This window comes from Microcaecilia unicolor, chromosome 13 (assembly GCF_901765095.1).
Source record: "Microcaecilia unicolor chromosome 13, aMicUni1.1, whole genome shotgun sequence".
Classification (NCBI taxonomy): domain Eukaryota; kingdom Metazoa; phylum Chordata; class Amphibia; order Gymnophiona; family Siphonopidae; genus Microcaecilia; species Microcaecilia unicolor.
In genome coordinates this window covers 82,291,377-82,311,992 of record NC_044043.1, presented here as the reverse complement: position 1 = coordinate 82,311,992, position 20,616 = coordinate 82,291,377, and the positions used below count along the sequence as shown (strand labels likewise).

At 44.0% G+C, this 20,616-nt stretch overlaps 1 long non-coding RNA gene across 1 annotated transcript; it reads left to right on the top strand.

Moving 5' to 3' along the window:
* The first annotated feature begins 1,914 nt into the window (after window positions 1–1,914).
* Window positions 1,915–20,219, top strand: LOC115482584. Its single transcript, XR_003944106.1, has 3 exons — window positions 1,915–1,925; window positions 15,701–15,705; window positions 20,106–20,219. It is a non-coding gene; the product is annotated as an uncharacterized LOC115482584 (long non-coding RNA).
* Window positions 20,220–20,616: the final 397 nt, after the last annotated feature.

The window sequence follows — 20,616 nt, the reverse complement described above, 5'->3', positions numbered from 1 at the left end:
AAGGACGTGCACTAGATGTAATCTACTTGGATTTCAGCAGAGTCTTTAATACGGTTCCTCACAAGACTAAACTTAGGACCCAAAGTGGTGAACTGGATAGGAAACTGGTTGACCGACAGACAACAGAGGATGCTGGTAAATGGAATCCGCTTGGAGGAAAGGAAGGTGAGTAGTGGAGTGCCTCGGGGTTCATACTGAGGCTGATTCTATTTAAATTAAATTATTTGTGAGAGACATTATTGAAGCATTAGAAGGAAAAGTTTGTCTTTTTGTGGATGACATGAAAATAGCCAATAGAGTGGATACCCTGGAGGGAGTAGAAACCATGAAGATTGATCTCCAAATGTTAGAAGAATGGTCAAGGGTCTGGCAGTTAAAATTTAATGAAAGTAACAAATTCTGGGGTATGTATACTCTTCCGGTTTCACTTGTATTATCTAATTCTAACTTAAAAGAAACCTACAACCTTCATAAACCTTTTTTTTTACGTGTTGCTTTATATGCAAACTGATTTTTTTCTATTTTTTTCTAAAATATGCTATAGTGCTCAGTGAAAAAGGGCTGTCCTGCAAGGAATCATGCACAGTAAAAACTGTGTAATATTGCCTGGTCTGACATCATAGAACTCCACCCTCCCTCTCTTTATATATCATTGATCAAGTGTGCTGCTAATAACATCCTGTTTCTTACACAGCATCCCTTTCCTAATAATTCCTAGCATCCTGTTTGCTTTTTTGGCCGCCGCCGCACACTGGGCAGAAGATTACAACATATTGTCTATAATGACACCTAGATCTTTGTCTTGAGTTCTGACTCTTAAGGTGGACCCTAGCATCAGGTAACTCTTGGATTATTCTTCCCAATGTGCATCACTTTGCATTTGTCCACATTCAATTTCATCTGCCATTTTCCTAAGGTCTTCCTGCAGTTTTCACAATCCGCATGTGTTTTGACAACTTTGAATGGTTGAATGGTAATCATCTCACTCATTGTTCCGTTTTCTGTTAAATAACATCAGTCCCAGTACAGATCCCTGTGGCACTCCACTGTTCACCCTCCTCCATTGAGAAAATTAGCCATTTAACCCTACCCTCATTTTTCTGTCCAATAGCCAATTCCTAATCCATAGAGGGACATTTGCTCCTATCCCATTAATTTTTAATTTTCTCGGGAATCTCTCATGAGGAACTGTGTCAAAAGCTTTCTGAAAAATCAACCAGCTCAACTTTATTGGGATGTTTATTTATGCCTTCAAAGAAATGAAGCAAATTGGTGATACAATACTTACCTTGGCTGAACCCATGCTGACTGTCCCATTAAACCTTGTTTGTCTATGTGTTCTGTAATTTTATTCTTTATAATAGTTTCCCTTATTTTCCCAGGCACTGAAGTCAGGCTTACCGGTCTGTAATTTCCCAGATCACCCCCTGGAAACCTTTTAAAAAATCAGTTTTCATTATTCTTTCATTGGTCTTTAAAAAATCTCTCACCTTTATTTTATACTAGTAAAAGAAGCCCGTTTCTGAGCAAATGAAACGGGCACTAGCAAGGTTTTCGTCGCCAACACCCCCCCCCCCCCCCGGCCAACCCCTTCGTTGTTCTGCCATTGCTCCGCCCCCAACATCATGACGTTTGACGCGAGGGCGGGGCCCGGAGCGATTTCCCACCCCCCCCCCCGCCTCCCTGCCTCCCTCCCTGCCAACCCCTTCGTTGTTCTGCCGTTGCTCCGCCCTTGAAGGCGGGGCCCAGAGTGATTTTGGTGGCTTCACCACCACAAACTTTCGAACCTTTTTGAAGGAAGTCAGGGCTTGGCTTCACTGACGTCAGTGTCCTCAGAACGTTGAGGGTGAGTTTTATTATAGTAGATTATATTACTGGTTCAAAAAGTACAAAATTCCAACAAAATTAGAATTATTCAGTTCTTTGTCTGCACTGAACATATGTGCTTTTTTTTTTTACCATACATATATTTAATTTTCCTTGTGCATAATTTTGCTTATTTTTTGTGCATATATTATTATTATTATTTGTTACATTTGTACCCCACCTTTTCCCACCTATTTGCAGGCTCAATGTGGCTTACACAGTACCGTAAAGGCGTTTGTCTGGTAGAGAACAAATACAAGGTTAAGTTGTGTTTGAATAAGGCACCATGAGGGTCGGAGGGAGGGAGGTTGTATATTGTCCAGTACGATCATTGGTTTTGTTGTGTAGCCGGGTGTGGGGATTTACGTTGGATCTATAGGGTAGGCCTTTTTGAAGAGATTGGTTTTTAGTGATTTTCTGAAGTTTAGGTGGTCGTGGATTGTTTTCACAGCTTTTGGGAGTGTGTTCCATATTTGTACGCTTATGTAGGAGAAACTAGATGCATAGGTTGTTTTGTATTTGAGTCCTTTGCCAGTTGGGTAATGGAGGTTTAGGTATGTACGAGATGATCTGGTTCTGTTTCTGGATGGTAGGTTTATAAAATCTGTCATGTATCCTGGGACCACACCGTAGATAATTTTGTGGACCAGAGTGCAGATTTTGAAGATGATCCATTCTTTGATTGGAAGCCAATGTAGCTTTTCTCGGAGGGGTTTGGCGCTTTCAAATCTTATTTTACCAAATATGAGCCTGGCTGCTGTGTTTTGGGCGGTCTGGAGTTTTTTTTATGAGTTGTTCTTTACATACTACTACTACTACTACTACTATTTAGCATTTCTATAGCGCTACAAAGCGTACGCAGCGCTTCACAAACATAGAAGAAAGACAGTCCCTGCTCAAAGAGCTTACAATCTAATAGACAAAAATAAAGAAAGCAAATCAATTAATGTGGGGGAGTGGTTACAAGTCAAAAGCAATGTTAAAGAGGTGGGCTTTCAATCTAGATTTAAAAATGGTCAAGGATGGGGCAGTAATATTCCAGTAAGATGTGTAAATAAAAAACTTAAAGCAAGACGGTCAATATATTGTATATGGATTTTCAGAAGGCACTTGGCAATATGAAAGACTCCTCGGGAAAATTTATGATGAAGCCACAACTTAAGTACTGCAAGCAGTTCTGGGTAGCTGCACCTCAAAACAGCAGAATGATGAGAAAAACAATTATAGGGCTGATCAGTCCTCTTATAAAAAGAAAGGCTCAACTGGTTAGGAGAAGAAACAAGTGACAGCTGATACCAACAGAGGTCTATAAAATTCTGTATGGTGTGAACAAGTTATTTATACTATCAAACAGAACTAAGACTAGAAGATGCTCCAATGAAACTATCCAGCAGTATATTTAGGAAATCATGTTTTGAGCCAACATGCAAACTCCAGAATTAATTCTGCTAGATCTCGCATAGATTCCATTGCAATGATCTGCATGGCTTAGAACCATTGATTGTATTAGGTTTCGAAATATTTCCCTCGGGAAGAAAGGTTTTACGTGTTTAAGTTTCCACATTGAGTAGAACATTTTCTTTGTTACGGAGTTTACTTGGCTCTCAAGAGTAAGGTTGCGGTCAATTTGTGACGCCCAGTATTTTTAGGCTGTCTGAGATAGGGAGGGCGTGATCTGGGGTGTTTATGGTTGTGGGTTTGTTCTTGTTGTGTTGAGATGAGAGGATGAGGCAGTGTGTTTTTTCAGTGTTCAGTTTCAATTGGAATGAGTTTGCCCATGAGTCCATGGTGTTCAGGCCTGCCTTGATTTCATTGGTTATTTCTGACAAATCATGTTTGAAGGGAATGTAGATTGTAACATCGTCTGCATAGGTGAACGGGTTGAGGCCTTGATTGGATAAGGACTTTGCCAGTGGGATCATCAATATGTTGAAGAGTATTGGTGATAGTGGTGATCCTTGAGGTGCTCCGCAGACTGCTTTCCACGGTGATGATATGTTTGAATTTGATTTACCTTGGTATGTTCTTCTGGTTAGAAAACCCTTGATCCAATTGAATATATTTCCACCTTATATATACATCTCCTCATTTGATTTTCATGGTGTCTGGTGAATATTTATATTTTTGTTGTGTTGTAACACATTCAATTAATAATACTTCATAATTGTCATAATTTCCATATTTCATGTTTATCTGAGTACGTTAACTGACTTGTTAATACCTGTCATATTTTGTTTATATATACTGATATATACTGTTATGTATATTGTTTCGTAAATAAATACAACTTATTGAACTGAAAAAAAGTTTCTAAAGTTAGATGTTTAGTAATAGTAGGTACCAAAATCTAGGTGCTCGAATAGGGAAAAGTTTCTGTTTGACAAATGAATTCTAGGGGATTGGGGAAAGAGTTTTCCAGATTTTGTTTCCCCATGGCTCCTTTAAGAGAAAATTGGCTCCACTTGGGCCTGCTATCTGCATTACCATGCTCTGGAGCTTTCTAAGGGCCACTTTTACTAAGCTGCAGTAAAAGGGGCCCTGCACTAGCGGCAGTGTGAGTTTTTGCTGTGCACAGAATCCGCTTTTACTGCAGCAGGTAAAAAGGTGGAAAAAAGAAATGGCATGGCCGTGTGGTAAGCTCACACTTGCTGCGCAGCCGTTTCGAGGGGAGCATTTACCGCCATCCACTGAGGTGGCATTAAGGGCTCCCGCATTAACCCTGTGGTAACCCCCTGCGGTATTAATTTTTCCAAATTTTCGGCAGCGCGAGAAATGCTGCATGCTGGGGGGGGGGGGGGGGGGGGGGGGGGGGGGGGGGGCAGAACTACCACCTGCAGCCAAGTTGGACTGGCAGTAGTTCTGGGTTGCCGCTCAACCAATCTTTAGTAAAAGGGTCCCTAAAATTGATGTCCCTGCCTTCTAGGTAGCTTACAAAAGGCTTCATGTTTGGCAGAGCCTTTTGTGAAATACAGTGGGACTTGAGCATATGCCAACCTGGACATCCCATTAACCAGCTCATGAACTTATCTAAAAGGTGCCTTCATGCATCTTTGTAAATACCATCACAAATCTTGCACAATCACAACTTAAATGCATATACACCTGCATACATTTCCACCTGCTTGGGAGTAGGCAGGGCTGGTTTAACCATTAAGCAAATTAGGGATCGCCTAGGATGGCAGTTTCAGGAGGAGGGGTTACGGCAAAGAGGAGTTATCCTGCAGGGGTGGGAGCGGGGTATAGTTTTCAAATAGCCCTTATAGCTAGGTAAATGATTTGGGGAAATTTCTCTCTCTTTTTCTCACTCTAAATTATGTCCAGTTTTGTATTTCTAAAGGATTCTTATCATGATTGTTGGGTTGACCTATCAGAATCTCAGAGGGAGGAGCAGTCTATGGATTTGAAAGATGATTGAAAGGTTTGCCTTATGCATCTAATAACCTTACCCCAGCCCTGGGAGCAGATGTAAACCTATATGGGTGAAGGACTTGCTTAGATCTATCTTTTATGAACTACTTGTATACTTTATGACGTTACCCATGCTCCGCTCTTGAAGGGTCATTCCGTGTCAAGTGGTCTGGTGGTCCCTGCGTGACCATCACGGATTTCAATGAAATTTTCTGTGAACATTCATACATGTCCCCAATGAACATTGGTAAAGTTTTACGTTCGTCGATGCAATACTTGCTGAGATATAGTAATTTGTTTGACCCCATACTGCAGCCTTCGCGCAGGGACCACCAGACCACTTGACATGGAATGACCCTCAAGCTACACCCCTCAATATGCCTACACATGGGTTACATAAAAGTTCAGGTCTTCTTGTCACTGTGCACATGGGGTAATTGTATAAGAGGACTTCTAGATATCCCCACTGAATGAAAAAAAAAACCCACACGTATCCAGTAGTGTGGCAGCTGTGAGTGAAATGATAATTTTTTTTTTAAGGAAAAAAGGCCTCACAGAGCTCCTCGATGACACACATCTAACAGAGCTGAAACGGGTCTTAAAAAAGATCCTCTGTTCATCATTGGCCAAAAACCTAAAGTGTATTGCAGTAACTGTAACGTTCTTCGTACACTGGTCTAAACAAATCGAACACTTGTGAAAACATACCACAGCAACAACACTGTGAATATGTGTATGACGTTTGAAAGAAATACTTAACTTTCAAACAAACGGCACTAAGGTGCTCCACGGTGCGCTGTCATTCTTTCGCGCTCTACTACTACTACTACTACTTAGCATTTCTATAGCGCTGCCAGGGTTACGCAGCGCTGTACAAGTTTAACATGGGGAAGGACAGTCCCTGCTCAAGAGAGCTTACAATCTAAAGGTTACAAACTATGTAGTCAGTGTAGGTATCATGAATAGGGAAGGTGGTTAGGTGCCAAAAGCAAGGGAGAAGAGATGGGCTTTGAGTAAGGACTTGAAGATGGGCAGGGAGGGCGCATGGCGTATGGGCTCGGGAAGTCTGTTCCAGGCATAAGGTGATGCGAGGCAGAAGGGGCGGAGTCTGGAGTTAGCGGTGGTGGAGAAGGGTACAGATAAGAGTGATTTGTCCTGAGAGCAGAGGCTCTTGCCCCAAGCCTCACTCACTCGCCCCAAGCCAACGATGGCCAGCGTTTCGTTTTAGCTGCGTCAGGGTCTTGGTGGCGGAACTGCTTTGGTAACAGAGACGGAACGAAGATACACTGTAGCGCTACAGTTTTAGCATTACGGCTGGTAAATCAGCTTTCAATAACCCCGGTGTTTAAGGACTTGCCTGAGCTCCCAGATATTAAATGCATTTGCTCAAAACTCCTATGTGTATTTTCTGTGAATCTTGATTTGACTTTAACTCCATGGAGCAAGGAATGTCTCTTACATATAGCTGTGCAGCGCTGGATTCGACTAGTAATATTACAAAAATGTTGTGTTATACTAATCAGGGCTGTTTTTACCAATGGGCAGCAGCCCCCGGCTCAGCTTAACAGGGGGCCCATAGGTAAAAGTGGCCCTGAGTACTCTGGTCCAGCATCTTCCTTCCCCTCCCCTGGTGCAACTGCTTTCCAGGGATAAAAGCAGCAACATAAAAGGCACAGCGCTGACATCAGTCCTCGCTGCTGATAGCTCTTCTGGTCCTGCACCTTTTGATGTCACTTCCTTTTTTTGAGGGGCAGGATCAAGAGCGCCAACAGTGGTGGAAACTGATGGTGGCTCCATATCTTTATGCTGTGTTTTTTTATCCCTGGAAAGCAAGGCAAGATGCACTGGACCTGGGGGAGCTAGGAAAGGGTGCTGCTGGTCCATTGCGTATGGCTCTGGGTCCACAAAGTTTGCCCTGGGCCCATGGGTAGTTAATTCACTTCTAGTAGTCGAAAACAGACTGAAAAGGAAAAAGAAGCAGCTGGCTAATACTAGGAGAGAGATTCTTCTCTTTCTTATGTTGCTTTTCTTAAGCTGGCATAGACTTTTAGCAGCCGAAAGTCGTTAACATCTGACAGCCCTTTCCTGACTTGTATCAAATGAGTCGTTACTTTCTGGGGGACAGGTGTCCAAATCACTTCAGCTCCTAGTATGAGTGACACTAATGGGTGGCCTGACTGGACCTGCAAGCATAGAGGTCGAGGGCTGAACAGGCATTTAGACTGAACTCCCATAACACCCTGAGCAATGGTCTAGGCGTGCTGTCAGCAGTGTGAAGGAAGCTTACACTGCTGCTTGTGGTTCTCTGATAGAGAAAATAGAAACTTACAGAAGGCAGAAGAATAATTCAACCATAGTTTGATGCCGCAAAGCTACCAGAATTGCATGAAGGCCCCAAATGAACAGCATTACACCATATTGTTTTAAGGTTTGTGCTATTAATATTTTCATTTAATCCATGAGTGGTGGAATATTACATCAATCAAACCAAATCACTTTAAATCCCCAACATGTTCCCTCACTGTTGCACAACCTGGTTATCCCCTTTCTCGTTGTGATGGAGTGGACTGATGATTGGTCTGAACCACTGGATCTTTTCCTTTCTGCTAATAAGCCATGGACCTTATATCAATACCTATTACCAGATGCTGTACCATTAAGCAAAAATATTATCTGTCTGTAGATCGTTCAGCTAAGGTTATGGGTGTCATTTTGGACTCTTCCTTAATTTTGGAGAACCAGGTAAATCATTTTACTAAGAAAGTCTGTTTTTTTAGACTAAAACAACTTAGAACAGTTCGACCCTATTGACTTGATATGTCAATTAGATTATTGTAACGTATTATATCTTGGAATTTCAGCTAAATTGCAAAAAAGACTCCAGTTGCTTCAGAACACAGCAGCCTGACTAATTTTTAGGCAAAATAAGTTTGATCGGGCTACACCTCTGTTGAAGGAGCTTCGTTGACTCCCAGTTTGTGCTGGAACAGAGTTTGTCTTCTTGTATTATTTTTAAATAATGCCTGGTTCAGCCCCAGCTTATTTGACCAAGATAAATCTTTTTCCATCCACTATCCGAGGAAAACAAATACTTGACTGTCAATTGCTTAACTTCCCTTCATTTAAGGGGATTTGATTCAAGGAAGTTTTGGAAACATCCTTTCTATTCCAAGATGTGCAAATCTGGACTAGTCAACCAATAGTTATAAAATAGATATCCAGTATATATTTCCTTTCATAAAAACCTAGAAACGTATTTATTTCAGAAATATCTAATTGATGACAGTGATAATTGATATTTAAATTTTTGTTCTCTTTCATTGAGTCATTAGCATTTTAGGTTTCTTTTTATGGGCAGTTCTGGTGTGGCAAATGTGACGAAACCCATTCAATTCCCATGGGCTTTGTCTCATTTTCCGCACGGGAATTGCTAGAACGGCTTTGTAAAAGAGTCCTATATGATTTGTTATGTATGCCGCTTTGGACCTTCAGTGGGATTAAGCAGATTATAAATACCAAGATTAGATTAAATTACATTTACCGGAAGCTAGTAAACCTACAAGTCTGCTGACTGCCGATTTGTAATGGCATTATGGGAACAATTCTGTAACTGAGTTCCCCGTTGTAGGCGTCCCAATGCTTCATGGTGAGAGCCTATTTTTAAACATTAACATTTATAATGAAGAGATAGACTATCCCTAAAAGTAGATGTCCTTGTAGCCTGTGGTGTAGCAACCTTTAGCTCCGAAGAACCCAACCATTTATCACAATCAACAGTTCGAAGTTCAAGGGCTTGTAAAGTCTGTGAAACCTTCTCCATATAATCACACAGTTGACAAATGGAGTTCTTCAGCATGGATTCAACTCTAGAAACTGATTTCTAGATGTCTGCCAAAGATAAATCAGTTGGAACCTGCCCAGCACTCTACAGTTCAACCACGGGGCATAGCACAGGAATAGATATCTGACACTTAGCTCCAGAAACCAGAAGAACCACTACCGAATTCACTCCAGTTCATAGTTCTCCAGTAGGTCTGGGAACCATATTAGGAACCCCCCCCCCCTTTGGATCATTCAAAAGAAGTCATAGGTAAGGGTGGGGTTAGAGGGGCCCCAGGGCTCAGAGATGCACTTGAGTTGAAATTGGATGTTGAAACTAGAAACTCGGAGTTTCATATGGCAGTTACTTTAAAGGCTGAAGGCATGGAACCTACTTTATTTTTCCGTTTCTTCCCCATAATACAAAGGAAAAGTATTCACAAGCTGAAGAGAAGGAAATAATTTGTTGGTTTAGCAGCCATATACTCCTGCCTCTTTGGCCTCCTGTGGGATCCTGAGGGTTATGCCCCTTTGGTCACACTCCTGAGGCTGCATGCCACAGGCACAGTCCATGGATAAACTGGTACGACGAGGACTCCTGCTGATGTCAGGGAGCCTTGTCCCAGGCTGGTCTTACTGTGACCATCTCCTGCAGTCTCTTCCACCTCCGTCTGCAATCACAGAAAACCTGGCTCTGACTCTCCCAGGCACAGCCCATGGATAAGCTGGTCTAACGAGGACCTCCGCTGACGTCAAGGGGCTTTGTCCCAGGCTGGTCTTACTGTGCCCATCTCCCGTGGTCTCTTCCACCTCCTTCCACAGCCACATATCACCTGGCTCCCATGACAGCCTATTCTTTAACTGTGTCAGGACACCCAGATTCTGTTATAGACTGTTAGTATAACCCAGTATCAGCACATCTTAATTTATTAATTTAATTTAATATGGACATTTATTTTCTACTTTACCTTTCAGTTCAAGGTGGATCACATTATAAAATATCATAAACAAATTTAAATTAATAAGACCAAAGCAATCCAATATATTCCTTCATACTTCTCCATCTTATTTTTTTAAACCCACTAAAACAATAAATTGTAGTATTTCCTTCAATCAGTTTAAATCAACAACAAATACTTTAAAAAACAACGTGTTTTCAGATGCTGACTACATAGCTTATAGGAGGAAATCATCCTAAGTTGTTTCGATAAAGATTTCCACAAGGTAGGATCATAACCTCTTGCCCTGGGATTGGTAGCATGGAATGTTGCTACTATTTGGGATTCCGGAATCTTGTTACTCTTTGGGATTCTGGAATGTTGCTACTAATTGGGTTTCTGCCAGGTACGTGTAACCTGGCTTGGCCACTGTTGGAAACAGAATACTGGGCTACAGTAGATGGACCATTGATCTGACTCAGTATGGCTATTCTTACATTCTTATGTTTGTAGATTGAAGGTGACTCACAGATGAATTTGGTACAACCAATCAAATTTCAGACCCTGAGCATGTCTGCAATTACACCAGCCATAGGCCTGACATAACTTCAGTTGCATGAATGCGGCAAGGACATGTGTAACTTACAGTATTCTGTAAGTTGCATGCGTAAGGTGCAACTCCACCTATGTCTCATCTATGCTCCCCCCATGTGAATGCCCTCTTGCATTTCCATGCTATGTGACTTATATGTGCCCTTACAGAATAGCACTTAATTGCTTTGCTGCCACTTATCCAAAAATGTGCTGATATTTTGTAAAGTAATGTGCAGAAATGATATGTAAATGTGGATGCCCAGTTATGGAATTGCCCTTCACATGGACAATGCTGGCAAAAATCACTACTACTACTAATACTTAACATTTATAAAGCGTTACTAGGGTTACGCAGTGCTGTACAGTTTAACATGGAAGGACAGTCCCTGCTCAAAGAGCTTACAATCTAAGAGACAAATGTACAGTTAATCTGATAGGTCAGACAGATTGGGGCAACCTATATGTTCGAAAGGTTAGGTTCCGAATGCAGCATTGAAGAGGTGAGCTTTAAGCAAGGATTTGAAGATGGGTAGGGAGGGGGCTTGGCGTAGGGATTGGGGAAGGTTGTTCCAGGCATAGGGTATTTTGTAAAGTAATGTGCAGAAATGACATGTAAATGTGGATGCCCAGTTATGGAATTGCCCTTCACATGGACAATGCTGGCAAAAATCACTCTGACTGCTTTGACAGTAGGACCAGGCAGGGGCGTAGCTACGGGGGGCCACAGGGGCCTGGGCCCCCGCAAATTATGTCCGGGCCCCTGGTTTGGCTGGCGGGGGTCCCCAACCCCTGTCAGCCGAACCTTTCTTCAGCGCCGTCTCCCTGCCCTGCTCATGCTCTTCTTGTTCCTCCTGTCCTGTGCACGCTGACGCTCCTTTACGTGAAACTGAGAAGGAGCGTCAGTGTGCACAGGACAGGAGGAGCAAGAAAAGCATGAGCAGGGCAAGAACGCAGCTGCGCCAGAGACGGCGCTGAAGAAGGCTTTGGCTGGCAGGGGTTGTGGACCCCCACCAGCAAAGGTATTTGTGAGGGGGTGCAAGGAGGCGAGGGTGGTGCGAGGAGGCATGCTGCAGTGGCAGGGGGAGGTGACGCAAAGCGAGGCGTGGTGGTGGGGGGGCGAGGCGGCACTCAAAATGTGCCCCAAACCTCGGGCTCTGGCTCCCTCCCACCATAAAGTCTGGTTACGCCCCTGGGACCAGGACAGAGTTAAGGTGGTGTTGGGTGGTGATAACCAACTAATCCCCAAGATTTGGATGCCCATATTTGGGCACAGACATAGAAGTCTGCCCAGCACTGGCCTTATTCCTCAACTACTGAAGCTGTCATCAAAGCCCCACTCCATCCCATCCAGATCTGTCTAGCTACGATCAGACTATAAAAGCCTGCCCAGCACTGACTTTGCTTCCCAATTATTGGAGTTGCCATTTACGCACTGCTAAGTTTGTTTAGTTCCTTGTCTTTCTGTTTATCCCAAGCATTTTTTTAAATTCTCATCCCTACCATGTCCCACGGGAGAGCAGTCCAGATATCTACCACCCTCCCTTGTGAAAAAGTATATCCTGACATTATTCCTGAGTCCCTCTCCCCTTGCAGATTTACAAGTGTGAGTGCATGCAATGAAATGCAAGGTGTGTTATACATACTAGTGGGTTCCACTAGTATGTAGAACAAAATCTGGGCACCCAGGTGCTGTTAGAGAATAGGCTCCCCCCATGTGACATTGAAGCACCTAACAGAAGGTGCCCAGTTCTATAATTGCTCCTTAGCTCCTCTGAATATCCATATAGACCACCCAGGCTCTATACGGAAGCTGGCAGAATGGAGCACGGGCAAAGCCAGTGTGGTGCTGGAAGATATCTAGATAGCAGATTGAGAATTGCCACTATTACTACTACTACTACTTGACATTTCTAAAGCGCTACTAGGGTTACGCAGCCCTGTACAATTTAACATAGAAGGACATTCCCTGCTCAAGGAGCTTACAATCTAAAGGACAAATGTACAGTCAGTCAAATAGGGGCAGTCAAATTGGGGCAGTCTAGATTTCCTGAAAGGTATAAAGGTTAGGTGCCGAAAGCAACATTGAAGAGGTGGGCTTTGAGCAAAGATTTGAAGATGGGATTAGGATAAGTTCCATCACTGACCGCCTTATTCGGACCTTCAGCACCACTCACTGCCCTGAGAGAGACGTTGAATATCCAGATATGTTTTTTGACCATTAGAGCTGGCATTAAAAAAAAAAATTGTTGACCAGTGGCTGAATATTGATGCATTAGATTTTGGACTGCCTCCTAACCAGACACAGTTGAGAATACAACATCCCTCTTCCTCTTTCTCTGAGAAACAGTGGCACTGTCATGCTTTAAGCTATTCAAAGCAAGGCTCGATGCCCCTCATTAGAACCCCATCCTTTGGGATTCATTGCTCTAGATGTTATAAATATTTCTTTTCTTTTTAATGATTTGGGAATCTGCAAACATTGGTGTGCGCTGCTACTTAAATCTGTGAAAGCTTGTGAAAATGCACGCTTCTACAATTGCATATACAGTAGTGATATTGTGGCATGCAAGTACAGCTGGCAGTGGCAGTGGGCACATGAACAGTAAGCTGAATGCAATTAGTCTTTTAACTGATGCAGCATAACTGTATCAGCAGGGAACCATCTTACTTAATAGCTACTATTATAGATTAATGGAATAGCATATACACCACCTTGAAGAAGAGATGTGTAGCCCCATTTTAGATAGAATGCAGAAATAGGAATTAAGACCTGCAGGTCACGTGTCCAATTCCGGTAATATTTTAGAAAAGGATCTGGCAGCAAAGAGCCTTTGCTAAACTACATTCAAGAATGCACTTGTATGCACTGGATACATGCGGTCAGTGCAACCATTTTACAACTGTCAACGTCTAAAACATCACCAGAGGCAACTTGGTAACTAACATACATATATCGAAATGTCTGGTGTTTCAGACACTTGGATGTGTATGTGTGTCATTTTGGAAACTTACATGTGTAAATGCTCCTGGGAACAGCTGTAAATCCTGATGTTGATATCTGTGCTCATAGACAATGGCGTTCCTGGGGGGGGCGGTGGGTGTGGTCCGCCCCGGGTGCACGCCGCTGGGGGGGGGGGGGGGGTGCTGCGCGCGCCTGTCCTTCGTTCATTTCATGCTCCCTCTGCCCCGGAACAGGTTACTTCCTGTTCCAGGGCAGAGGGAGCATGGAACGAATGAAGGACAGGCGTGCGCGGCACCCCCCAGCGGTGTGCACCCGGGGGGGTTCTTTCGCAGGGGAGTGTCCTTTTGCCGGGGGGGGGGGGGGGTTGCGCTGCTTCCGGGGAGGGGGGGCGAATCAGCGATCCGCCCCGGGTGTCAGCCCCCCTAGGAACGCCACTGCTCATAGACATGTATTCCCCTTCTACTACTACTACTATTTGACATTTATAGAGCGCTACTAGGGTTACGCAGCGCTGTACAATAAACAAAGAATGACTGTCCCTGCTCAAAGGAGCTTACAATCTAGAGGACAAGACGGACAAGGAGAGCAGACAAGCAATAATTGGAGTAGACAATCAATAGTTGGAACAGTCTAGGTTACTAGGTACAATGTTAGGTTCCGAAAGCGACATTGAAGAGGCGGGTTTTGAGTAGAGATTTGAAGATGGACAGTGAGGATGCTTGGCGTATGGGCACAGGGAGTCTATTCCAGGCATAGGGTGAGGCGAGGCAGAAAGGGCGGAGCCTGGAATTGGTGGTGGTTGAGAAGGGTACCGAGAGGAGGGATTTGCCTTGTGATCAGAGGTTATGGGTAGGGGCGTACGGGGAGATGAGGGTGGAGAGGTAGTGAGGGGCTGCAGATTGAGAGCATTTGTAGGTTAGTAGGAGGAGCTTGAATTGTATGTGGTGTCTGATCGGAAGCCAGTGAAGAGACTTGAGAAGGGGGGTGATGTGCGCATAACGGTTTTGGTGGAAGATGAGATGCGCAGCCGAGTTCTGAACGGATTGAAGGGGGGATAGATGGTTAAGTGGGAGGCCAGTGAGGAGCAGATTGCAGTAGTCAAGGCGAGAGGAAATGAGAGCGTGGATAAGAGTACGGGTGGTATGTTCAGAGAGGAAGGGGCGAATTTTGTTGATGTTGTAGAGAAAGAAGTGACAGGTCTTGGCTGTCTGCTGGATATGGGCAGAGAAGGAGAGGGAGGAGTTGAAGATGACTCCAAGGTTGCGGGCAGATGAGACGGGAAGGATGAGGGTGCCGTTGACTGAGATAGAGAGTGGAGGGAGAGGAGAAGTGGGTTTAGGTGGGAAGACAATGAGCTCAGTCTTGGCCATGTTCAGTTTCAGGTGGCGGTTGGACATCCAGGCAGCGATGTCAGATAAGCAGGCCGATACTTTGGCCTGGGTTTCTGCGGTGATGTCTGGTGTGGAGAGATAAAGCTGAGTGTCATCGGCATAAAGATGATATTGGAAACCATGAGAGGAGATCAGTAAGCCCAGGGAAGAGGTGTAGATTGAAAAAAGAAGGGGCCCAAGGACAGATCCTTGAGGAACCCCAACCGAGAGCGGGATGGGAGTGGAGGAAGAGCCATGAAAGTGAACTCTGAAGGTGCAGTTGGAGAGATAAGAGGAGAACCAGGAGAAGACAGAGCCCTGGAACCCAAGTGAAGATAGTGTGTCAAGAAGTAGATTATGGTTAGCAGTATCAAAGGCGGCGGATAGGTCAAGGAGGATGAGGATGGAGTAGTGACCTTTGGATTTTGCAAGGAACAGGTCATTACAGACTTTAGTAAGAACCGTTTCCGTCGAGTTTAAAAGGCGAAAACCGGACTGAAGCGGGTCAAGAATGGCATGAGAGGAGAGAAAATCGAGGCAGCGGCTGTGAACGGCGTGTTCAAGTATCTTGGAGAGGAAGGGTAGGAGGGAGATGGGGTGATAGTTGGAAGGACAGGTAGGGTGAAGTGAAGGTTTCTTGAGGAGCGGTGTGACAACAGCATGCTTGAATGAGTCGGGGACAGTTGCAGTGGAGAGAGAGAGGTTGAGGATATGACTGATGGGGGAGGGGGTGACAGTGGGAGAGATGGTGTTAAGTAAATTGGTGGGGATGGGATCAGAGGAACAGGTGGTGCATTTCGAGGAGGCGAGAAGTTGGGCTGTTTCCTCTTCGGTGATATCAGTAAAAGAGGAGAAGGAGGCTTGGGTTGGATAGTTGAGGGAGTGGGTTAAAGGGTGAAGAGGAGGAGGTGGCTTGGTAGCGAATTCAAGGTTGATCTTTTGCACCTTGTCGTGGAAGTAATCGGCTAGACATTGAGGAGAGAGTGAGGGGGGGGGGGAGCGGAGGACACTTTGAGGAGGGCGTTAAGGGTGGCGAAGAGGCGACGAGGGTTGGAGCTGAGAGAATTAGTCAGGTGGGTGTAATATTCCTGTTTAGCAAGGAATAGGGAGGACTGGAAGGAGGATAGCATGAATTTGTAATGACAGGTCACTTTGGGTGCGAGATTTCCTCCAGAGGCGTTCTGCCGCTCGTGCGCAGGAGCGAAGGTATTGGATGCAAGGGGTCAGCCAGGGCTGAGGATTACTATGTCGTGTGGGGTGGGAGATGGATGGTGCAAGGGTATCCAGGGCAGAGGAGAGAGAGGCGTTGTAAGTAGAGACAGCCATGTCAACAGATTCGGAGGACATGATGGACGGGAGGAGATTGGAGATTTGAGAGGAAAGGGTGGGAGGGTCGACAGCCTGGAGATTTCTGGAAGTGGTGGTTAGTAGTGGACGGGACTGCGGGGGAGGGTGATGAAGTGTGAAGGTTATCAGGTGATGATCTGAGAGAGGAAGAGCAGAGGTGCAGAAATCGGAGGGTGAGCAGGAAGAGGAGAGGACGAGGTCGAGACAATAGCCAGAGCGGTGAGTAGGGGTGGTGGAGCTCAGTTGGAAGTTGAAGGAGGATATCAGAGTGAGGAATTGGGAAGCGTAAGAGTCGGATGGGTCGTCAGCGTGTATATTAAAGTCACCAAGAATGAGGGACGAAGATGAGGGTTCAAGAAAAACTGAGAGCCAGGCATCGAAGTCAGTGAGGAAGGAGGGGAGAGACTTGTCGGGGGGGGGGCAGTAAATGACTGCAACTCTGAGTGGCAGTGGGTAGAAAAGATGGATGGAGTGCACTTCGAAGGAGGAGAAGCAGTAAGACTGCAGTAGGAGGAGGGATTGAAAGCTACAAGAGGGCGAGAGTAGAACCCCGACGCCTCCACCACGGCCATCAGGGCGGGGAGTGTTGGAGAAGAGGTAACCTCCGTGGCAAAGGGCAGCGACTGATGCAGAGTCATCAGGAGTGAGCCAGATTTCAGTTAGGGCGAGTAGCTGAAGGGAACGAGAGATGAAGAGATCATGGGTGAAGGGAAGTTTGTTACAGACCGAGTGAGCATTCTGAAATACATTTGTTTTTTGGTTGCACTCATTCCATCCAAACCACTCCCAAATTTGCAAATTTACAAGTTTAAATCACGACTTTCTAAAATTAGGTTTTCCACGTTTACTCAAGTTGTTCGTTTAAATGCGGATATTTACATGTGTAAGTTGTGAATAGGGCTTCTAAAATAAAGGCCAAATATGTTAGATGTTGTAAGAATTATACTCACAGAGATTTTGTTATATTGTTTTAGGAGATTATAACATGGTTTAATGGAGACTAATGATTAAGAAGACTGAGGGGTGTAGCTATCAATGTGAGGTAGCATTAAGCCATATTATTTTACCTCTAACTCATATTGTTTTAGCACAGGTCTCATTTTATGCCATGAAACCTAATAACTTGTAGCCACACTGATAACTTCCCCCCTTAAAGCAAAAAGTCTCTAGAAATTGAAGCTATATGCAATACAAGTGAGCCAAGTATAGGACAATCAAGCCACTGTGACATCACTGATGAGGTTGGTTGTTAGACATTGGTGGACTGAGGCATTGTGACATCACAATATCAACTCTGGTCACCAGAGACTGAAACTCTTCACACTAAGGGGGAAACTTAACAATGTGGGATACTGTTTAGAGGGATTATTTTACCACTAACGTACTATTTTACTACAGGTCCCATTTTATGCAAGGAGACCTAGTTACTAATAACTGTAGTTAACAGTAAAATAACACATCTTTATGATTACACACATTCAGTAAGGAGCCAATCAGTGATGATAATTGTCCAGTAACAACTAATTATCATTACTAATTGACAATAATTGGAGTTTATGTGCACTTCTTTTTAGGCATATTCTAAAAAGAGGTGCACGTAAATTCTAATGCGCGTCGTTGAAAAGGGGGCACAGCCATGGGAGGAGTGTGAGCTGTTGGGATATTACTCAGATTTTACATATGTTATAGAATTTGGGGGAACACGCCTACATTTAAGCATAGGTATTTACACCAGGTTTTCAGTGGCGTAAATGGCCATGCGTCAATGTACGTCTTCACCAGGCAATACAATATGAATGAAGGAAGCCAAAATTTATACACACAGAATGCCCAGCTTCAATTATAACTTACATAATCACACTTTTACAAATCTTCATGAATTTCTTAAATCTTGATAATAATAAGCTAAGTAAAAGCTATTTATTATTATCAAGATTTAAGAAATTCATGAAGATTTGTAAAAGAAATTTGTTCATAAAAAATGGAAAAAGTGGATCAATGAGGATTACGTCACTGCCCCCAAGATATGCTTGGCTCATTCTAGCCATAACAGGGGCAGATGCGCGAATCTGACGATTCAAGAAAAGGTTGTGATACCAGACTTACTAGATCAAAAAAAGTGTGATTATGTAAGTTATAATTGAAGCTGGGCATTCTGTGTGCATGTTTCAATGTAAGCATGTTCCCTGGTCCTATACACTATCTATACCCTATGAGGAAAGGCTAAGAAGGTTAGGGCTCTTCAGCTTGGAGAAAAGGTGGCTGAGGGGTGATATGATAGAAGTCTACAAGATAATGAGCGGAGTAGAGCGGACAGATGTGAAGCGTTTGTTTACACTTTCAAACAACAACAAAACCAGGGGACACAAGATGAAGCTAGAATATGGTAGATTTAAAACAAACAGGAGAAAGTTTTTCTTTACTCAGCGTCTAGTTGGACTCTGGAACTCGTTGCCGGAAAATGTAGTGACAGCAGCTGGCCTTAAGGAGTTTAAAGGGGGTTTGGACAGATTCCTGAAGGAAACGTCCATTGAACATTATTAAAAAATTATTATTATTATTTGGGGGGGGGGGGGGGGGGTTGCCGGGTTCTTGAAGCCTGGATTGACCGTTGTTGGAGACAGGATGCTGGGCTTGATGGACCCTTGGTCTTTTCCCAGTATGGCGGTGCTTATGTGCTATTCTATACACTGCACCTAACTTTAGGGGCATTATATAGAATAGCGTGAGGCACTTTAATTGGGCATCTCTAGATTTTAGGTGACATTTACAGAATCTTGGCCAAAATACTGATTTATGTGCATAAAAGGCCTTCTGTAAAATTAGGTCATGCCTAAAAGTATACACGATTCAAGTCGATGGGTACTTGGAAGTCATTCTCAGAGGAGGAGTTTGAGTGGAGTGGCGATTTTACATGCATATTTTATGAAGTATGTGTGCACCACATGGTTTACATGCTAACATTTAGGCCTGCTCCTACATCTGCAGAAATGTTAGCACCCACAGTCCCAGGTGCTATTTGACAGGATTTGTGCTAGCATTTTCGAATGACACATCTGCACCTATTGAGCTCCCCCAGTGGTCACCAACCCCCCTCCCACCCAAAAACAAAACAAAACATTTTTTGCCAGTCTCTATGCCAGCCTCAAATGTCATACCCAGTTCCCTGACAGCAGTATGCAGGTCCCTGGAGTAGTATTTAGTGGGTGCAGTGCACTTCAGGCAGTTGGACCCAGGCCTAACCCCCCCTACCTGTTACACTTGTGGTGGTTAACGTTGAGCCCTCCCAAACCCCCCAAAACCCATTGTACCCACATGTAGGTGCCCCCTTCACCCCTTAGGGCTATGGTAATGATGTAGAGTTGTGGGGAGTGGGTTTTGGGGGGATTTGGGGGGGCTCAGCTCCTAAGGTAAGGGAGCTATGCACCTGGCAGCTATTTTTATTTTTTTAAATAATTTTTAGAAGTGCCCCCTAGGGTGCCCGGTTGGTGTCCTGGCATGTGAAGGAGGCCACTGCACTACAAATGCTGGCTCCTCCCACGACCAAATGCCTTGCATTTCGCCGGGTTTGAGATGGCCGGGTCCGGTTTCCATTATGGCTGAAAACCAAGGCCGGCCATCTGCTCTAAACCCGGTGAACGATTTAGCCGGCCCCAACCGTATTTCAAAAATATGGTTGGCTCCGCCCCTTTGCGGAGCTGGCCCCGAATTTGGCTGGCGCTGTTTGATTATGCCCCTCCACATGTCTTTATACAATAGCTTAGAAAACAGTACAGAGAGGGTCCAAAGTCCAAAATAAAGTCCAAAATGCAACAATAGCACCTGGAGCCCTCAGAAATGGGACACAGTTCTTTATTAATAAATGTCAGTTTTCCAATGTGGACCCAACACGGGCCGTGTTTTGGCGCACAGCGCCTGCGTCAGGGGTCTGTGTTAAACATACACAAAACTTTTAACAGAACAGTAATATTGAAATACAAACATGATTTAAAATAAAATAAAAACATAAATTATTTAAAATAAAAGTACTGTAATCTAGAGCATGTTAACTATTTTGTCACAGAGCTGTGTAGAGAATATGATTTACATATAAAATAGGTTAAAATTAGGTGTCTTCCTGTCCTATTATCCTAGCCACTCTGTTATAAAATTACTCTCTTTGTATCTCTGGGGAGGAGGGGGACAAACAAAGTAAATGAAATCCTTAGTCATTCATAGTAAGCAATGTCAAGTATAAATGCACTGAAATAAAGTTTAACAAACAATAAAAAAATACTAGGTAATAAATTTTACTGGGTTAACTACGTTTGTT